Source organism: Sinocyclocheilus rhinocerous, unplaced genomic scaffold (assembly GCF_001515625.1).
Source record: "Sinocyclocheilus rhinocerous isolate Xijiao unplaced genomic scaffold, SAMN03320098_v1.1 scaffold5385, whole genome shotgun sequence".
NCBI lineage: Eukaryota > Metazoa > Chordata > Actinopteri > Cypriniformes > Cyprinidae > Sinocyclocheilus > Sinocyclocheilus rhinocerous.
In genome coordinates, this window is record NW_015661374.1 from 10151 (window position 1) to 17692 (window position 7542).

A 7542-nucleotide genomic window follows, 5' to 3' on the forward strand; every position below is an offset into this window, starting at 1 on the left:
CCACAAAGAGGGTAAGTCACAGAAGGTCATTACTGAAAGGGCTGGCTGTTCACAGAGTGCTGTATCAAAGCATATTAAATGCAAAGTTGACTGGAAGGAAGAAATTGGGTAGGAAAAGGTGCACAAGCAACAGGGATGACCGCAAGCTTGAGAAAACCAAAAACTTGAGCAAAGCCGATTCAAACACTTGGGAGAGCTTCACAAGGAGTGGACTGAAGCTGGAGTCAGTGCATCAAGAGTCACCACGCTCGTACGTCTTCAGGAAAACTTCTGAAACAGAAACAACACCAGAAGCATCTCACCTGGGCTATGGAGAAAAACAACTTGACTGTTGCTCAGTGCTCCAAACTCCTCTTTTCAGATAAAAGTAAATGTTGCATTTCATTTTCAGACTGGAGGGGCACAGCATCCAAGCTGCTTGAAGTCCAGTGTGAAGTTTCTGAAGTCAGAGATGATTTGGGTGCGTGACATCTGCTGGTGTTGCTCCATTGTGTTTTATCAAGTCTAAAGTCAATGCAGCCATCTACCAGGAGATTTTGGAGCACTTTATGCTTTCATCTGCTGACAAGCTTTATGGAGATGCTGATTTCCTTTTCCAGCAGGACTTTAGCACCTGCCCACAGTGACCATGATATTACTGTGCTTGATTGGCCAGCCAACATGCCTGACCTGAAGCCCATATGGAGTCTGTGGGATGTTTTCAAGAGAAAGATGAGAAAGTGGATCCGAGCTGAAGCTCAATAGTGTCTCAGCAGAGCCACAGGCTGATCGCTTCATGCACTCCTCACTGATGCTGGAGTTTGTGCTGAACGAGCCCCGAACAAGTATTGAGTGCAGAAATCAACATACTTTAAACAACTTGAGCGTTTCTGTTTTGCAAATCCTTTTTGTGATTGATCTTAGGAAATATTCTAATATTTTGAGATACTGGATTTTTGACTAACCTAACCTAACCTATGGTTGCAAGTTCAGTTGTTTCCAATAGAGTTCAATGGAACTAACTACCATAGTTAGCTAACGATGCTTTTGGGAAACGCACCCCAGCATGGTTCAGAAACCACGATTGATTTCTCTCACCTTGTGCAGCACCTGTTTCAGCAATCATGCAAATGTAGATAATGGATCGTTTCAGTTCACAATAGTAAGTCTACTTTCACTTCCGGTGCCCGTGGACGACTCTGACGGGCGAGCAGCGTTGGCTTTGTTCAAGTGAATCGAACAGACAAGAGAGATAACACTAGGGTTGGGAACTGAGTGTTGTTGTTTTTAATGGGTTATTTCAAGAGTAATTAACCATAAAGAGATCCATTTATGATCTCCATTTTGAGATTCCATTTACAGATCCAAAGGAAAGTATCCATTTACATTACATTTCAGATGTTAAAAAAGCACCACACCGCCTCCTGGTACTTCTGTTTACTTCAGTGAGTAAAGGCAACATGACCACAGAGAGAATAGATGAGTGCCTCACGACTTTTACCAGATTTATTGTGAAAGGTTTACATACTTTTGCCACCATAGAGTTCCCAAGGCTCTTTAGATTGGTGGTTAGGTACTATAGTTTTTATGCTGTGTGTGTGTGTGTGTGTGTGTGTGTGTGTGTGCGCGTGTGCGCATATGTGAGGACATCCAGCTTTCCAATATTTCAGACTGCTAAATAGGCATGCTAAACAATGTTTAGGAGAAATCATCAGTCCTCACAATGATAGATGTACCAGCATGTTGTCTGTGTGAATTCTCCCAGAGAAAGCAGACAGGCTGATATTTTGCTTAGTATTTTATTACTAGTTTATTAGTTTTAATGGAACCACAATCAGAACTGGAACCAAAAAAGGTCTTACTATTCTCAACGCTAGAAAGCACTGTACAAATAGACAACAGGAGACAGCTGTGAGAACATGGGATGCCAGATATAATGGTGTCGGAAATGGTGTGTGTAGACATGCATAAAAACTGACTGAACGAATTACCTTGAGAGCCAGGCATCAGTCATCTAGCCCAACATGCACTGAAGCCATTCTGTGATTGTGCCTGAGCCAAGCTCCCTGTTTTCTGACTGGAACCAGCATGCTTTTGACCAGTTTACTCCCAAAGTGCCAGAGCTACAACATTGCCATGTCCTCCAGCTCATCGAAGTAACTGAGGACATGAACGCTCTCAGCTTTAGCTCCTTCGTGCATGGAAGCGCCAGTGACTCTGCTCTTTACAAAGCATGGTTCAAAAATGCTGCTGCAGGATTACTGAAATGAAAAAACACGAGGTCTGAATTACTCATATTTTAGCATCCTTCACTGGCCCAAAATGATTGACTTGGACGTGAGCATTGGAAAACAAGCAGCTCTCTGCAGCTGACTACGGCCTACACTTCCAAAGCCCATCATTACCATTGCAGAGAACATTAAACACTGGCGCAAAGAATAACCGCTTGAATTTGTCAGGCAAATGAAACCATGATTATCTATTAATATGCAGCCTCTTGGGTCCATGAGTCCACCGAACAGCTCAACAGTCAGAAAAAAATACAGAAGTTTTCTGACTTTTTATCACGTTATTCATAAGTGTGATAACATTAGAATTTTGGGGGACTTTAATATTCACATGTGTCACTGATCTGAAGAGAATCAGCAGTGAGCAAGACTGGAGACAGGGCACAACAGTATTTTCATTAATAAATCATTAACACACATTATAAAAATGCTTAACAGATCATTAGATAATATATAGTAAAAAAAGTTACAAATATAAGAGATCATGTGCTTGTAAATATTTATTAATGAACTTATTGAACATACATAATGATTAACAGATGATTAGTTAACATAAATTAAAATGCTTGCAAATGTCATTAAACATTCAATTCATATACAGAAAGGAAACAGAAATACATATCAAAATGAGAGTCTGTGGAACATCAACAGAAGTAAATGGATTTATTTCTCTTTAGTGTTACATTACAATACACAGCGACACATTCACTAAAGCATATCGTGTTTCTAAATTAAGGCACGCAAACAAAATACATAAGTTGCATGCATTGAAAATGTAGTAGACATGTAATGCAGTAAATAATAAACACCATACTTAAAAAAAACAATATGACTCTTCTGTTTTCATGTTAAGACCTCAAAATACATCAGCACAGAAATGGTTGATCTTTGGTGCATGAAATCATCTTGACATGTGTTTTTACTGTACAGCTCATTTGGTGCAAACTGTAAATATCAATCCAAGCCTTACATCTCAGGACAGGATACAGATGCATTAGACTTACTGATCCTGCAGAAAATATAAAACATTACTGGACTTCACATGGAATTAATGGTTTGGTTTTCAAGTCTGTTACACTCTATGAACACAATATGAATGAGAAGTATGTCTTATGAAATATGTTCCACGACGTTAATGCTTGTTCAGCGTACAGACAGTGAATATCCCATCAGGCACCATTAAATATGAAAAGCATCAAATGTACAAAAAATGTAAAAGCATTAGCAAAATAACCATCTTACACTAACAGTGAAGACATGAAGTATGGAGGCACATTTGATTAAAAGAATTAAAGCAGAGGAGAGAAAGGTTATTTTCTGAGACGGAGCTCATCTAACAGTGTGAACATACAGACGAACGAATAAAGACCGCTTCAAACTTCAAATCTGCTGCGGCTTTTCACGTCATGAACATCAGGATCGAATTTTCATCGTGAGCTCTGATTACGTTTTGACGTCAATGTGTTCAAATGATTGAACAAGTTTATATAAATCCTCGTTTAAAAATCCTCACAACTTCTCCCATATTTAGGCTTTGTTATAAATAGAGCACATTCAACCACAAACAACTGCAAACCAGAAGCTTTAGGATTGAAAATCAGAACCAGAAGAAAAATATCACATTTCAATCAAAACATGGGTCAAACGGGTGGCCAAACAAACCGTAGCACTCGAGTTGTTACTATCTTCATCACGTTGGATATGTTCTTCAGGTAGTTGGCCCTGGAGCTCCACAAGCTTCATCAAACACCCCTCAGCAGGATTACTGGACAATCACTGGCCCGAGGACCACAGCTGAACAGCTCTCCAGCATCCAGCGATGCTAGGAACTGGTGCATAATGAATCTGATGCAATGATGCACACACAGACAGAAGTGTTTTCGTTCACATACTATTGTAGGGTTCTTTCACTGGAGGAGAACGATCACATTTCAGAAGCCTGAAGAAGTGTAGAGTATGAACTGGGCAGTGTGAAGTAGGACAGGCTTTGTTTCAGACCCAAACTCTGAGGCTGCTGGGACTCGTCTCCTTACAGCCGTCCTCTATCGTGAGGATCTTCTCTTCATGGATCTGTAAGCTGATGTCTTTGGGAATATCTGGGATGATCCAGTCCACAACAGCAGAAGACGAGAGGAGACGACAGCCTTTCTGTTCCTCATCTCACAGACTGCGAAAGAATCCAATCAAGAAAACAAAACACTTGGGTAACTCTTTAGAATACTCTTCCATCACTGATGAATAACTACACAGGAACACATGACTAGTGCACTATTAACTAACATTCTAGTGACTAGTATTAACTAACAAGAAACTCTGATTAACAATTTAGTAAGTAATAGCACTGGTAGTTCACTATTAGCTACTCAATAACTACTATATACATATATCCTGGAGAACTCCTAAGAACTACTGTATACAGGTTCATAATTAATATGAATTATTATAGTAATAATTTTTGGATAGTAATGACTCATGTTACTACATCCTTCTGATGAAACTACTAATTATTTGGATCAGTATTCTAAAGTGAAGATCACGGTAACCCAGTAATGATTTAAGTGTTACCAAATCTAGCAAAATGAATTACTAACCAGAATCTTACAAAAACCTCAAAGCTTACAATGATTTCAGTCATTACTAGGGAGTCATCATGATCTTCACTTTAGAATACGGATCCAAATAATTAGTAATTCCTTCTGAATAATTTGGTAATACTTCAGTCACTACTAGTGCGGTACCATGACCTTCACTTTAGAATGAATTATACATGATGTATTATTCACATTAATTATGAACCTGTATACAGTAGTTCTTAGTGGGGAGGTAATAGTGTATAGCTAATAGTGAACTAGCACATTCGACTAAGCACTATTACTTACTAATTCATTAATCAGAGTTTCTTGTTAGATATTAGTAGTTACTAGAGTGCTAATATTGCATTACTCATGTGTTCTTGTGTAGTTATTCATTAATGATGGAACAGTATTTTGTCCAGTTCACTCAATACCTTTGAGTCCAGCACAAAACATCCACAAATATAATTTTCTCAGTTTGTAGCTTTTTTTATCCTTAGAACATGTCTTTTGGTTGGCAATAATGTGAGGTAGCTGACGCTGTGAGTCTTGAAGAGATGTGTCTGTGGATGTGAGACCCTAACCTGAAAGACAATGCCAAACACTAGTCTAGCAGCCAGCACAGCCCCGAGCTCTTCTGAGATCCTCTCTGTAGTCTTTATACCTGGAGGAAAAGCAGAAGTGTGTCAGTACACATCCACGGAGTGTTAACTGAGCTGAGAGCTGCTGCTATAGGTACAGTGTACGATAATGACACAGAGCTGGGGAATAGAAAAAGCTTACAATGATTTCAGTCATTACTAGGGAGTCATCATGATCTTCACTTTAGAATACGGATCCAAATAATTAGTAATTCCTTCTGAATAATTTGGTAATACTTCAGTCACTACTAGTGCGGTACCATGACCTTCACTTTAGAATGAATTATACATGATGTATTATTCACATTAATTATGAACCTGTATACAGTAGTTCTTAGTGGGGAGGTAATAGTGTATAGCTAATAGTGAACTAGCACATTCGACTAAGCACTATTACTTACTAATTCATTAATCAGAGTTTCTTGTTAGATATTAGTAGTTACTAGAGTGCTAATATTGCATTACTCATGTGTTCTTGTGTAGTTATTCATTAATGATGGAACAGTATTTTGTCCAGTTCACTCAATACCTTTGAGTCCAGCACAAAACATCCACAAATATAATTTTCTCAGTTTGTAGCTTTTTTTATCCTTAGAACATGTCTTTTGGTTGGCAATAATGTGAGGTAGCTGACGCTGTGAGTCTTGAAGAGATGTGTCTGTGGATGTGAGACCCTAACCTGAAAGACAATGCCAAACACTAGTCTAGCAGCCAGCACAGCCCCGAGCTCTTCTGAGATCCTCTCTGTAGTCTTTATACCTGGAGGAAAAGCAGAAGTGTGTCAGTACACATCCACGGAGTGTTAACTGAGCTGAGAGCTGCTGCTATAGGTACAGTGTACGATAATGACACAGAGCTGGGGAATAGAACTCTGTTTAAAAGTATCGTGTCATATAGCTCCAGCACACTATTAAGTTTCGCCTCTGACGATCTATCTGTCTGTCTGTCTCAAACATATCAGACATTAAAAGTGTTCTTAATTCAACATGATAGCATCGCGCAGTTGCTGCAGATTTGTCGGCTGCACATCCACCACATCCCAAAGGTGCTCTATTGGATTGAGATCTGGTGACTGTGGAGGCCATTTGAGTAAAGTCAACTCGTTGTCATGTTCAAGAAACCAGTCTGAGATGATTTGAGCTTTGTGACATGGTGCATTATCCTGCTGGAAGTAGCCATCAGTAGATGGTACACTGTAGTCATAAAGGGATGGACATGGTCAGCAACAATACTCGGGTATTATTTGGCATTTAAACGATGCTCAATTGGTACTAAGGGGCCCAAAGTGTGCCAAGAAAATATCCCCCACACCATTACACCACCACCACCAGCCTGAACCGTTGAGACAAGGCAGGATGGATCCATGCTTTCATGTTCTTTACGCCAAATTCTGACCCTACCATCTGAATGTCGCAGCAGAAATCGAGACTCATCAGACCAGGCAACGTTTTTCCAATCTTCTATTGTCCAATTTTGGTGAGCCTGTGCGAATTGTAGCCTCTGTTTCCTGTTCTTAGCTGACAGGAGCGGCACCCGGTGTGGTCTTCTGCTGCTGTAGCCCATCTGCTTCAGGGTTAGACGTGTTGTGCGTTCAGAGATGGTATTCTGCATACCTTGGTTGTAACGAGTGGTTATTTGAGTTACTGTTGCCTTTCTATCATCTCTAACCAGTCTGCCCATTCTCCTCTGACCTCTGACATCAACAAGGCATTTTCGTCCACACAACTGCCGCTCACTGGATATTTTCTCTTTTTCGGACCATTCTCTGTAAACCCTAGAGATGGTTGTGCGTGAAAATCCCAGTAGATCAGCAGTTTTTGAAATACTCAGACCAGCCCGTCTGGCACCAACAACCATTCCACGTTCAAAGTCACTTAAATCCCCTTTCTTCCCCATTCTGATGCTCGGTTTGACCTTCAGCAAGTCGTCTTCACCACATCTAGATGCCTAAATGCATTGAGTTGCTGCCATGTGATTGGCTGATTAGCAATTTGTGTTACCAAGCAATTGAACAGGTGTACCTAATAAAGTGGCCAGTGAGTGTATATATATACAGTTCAC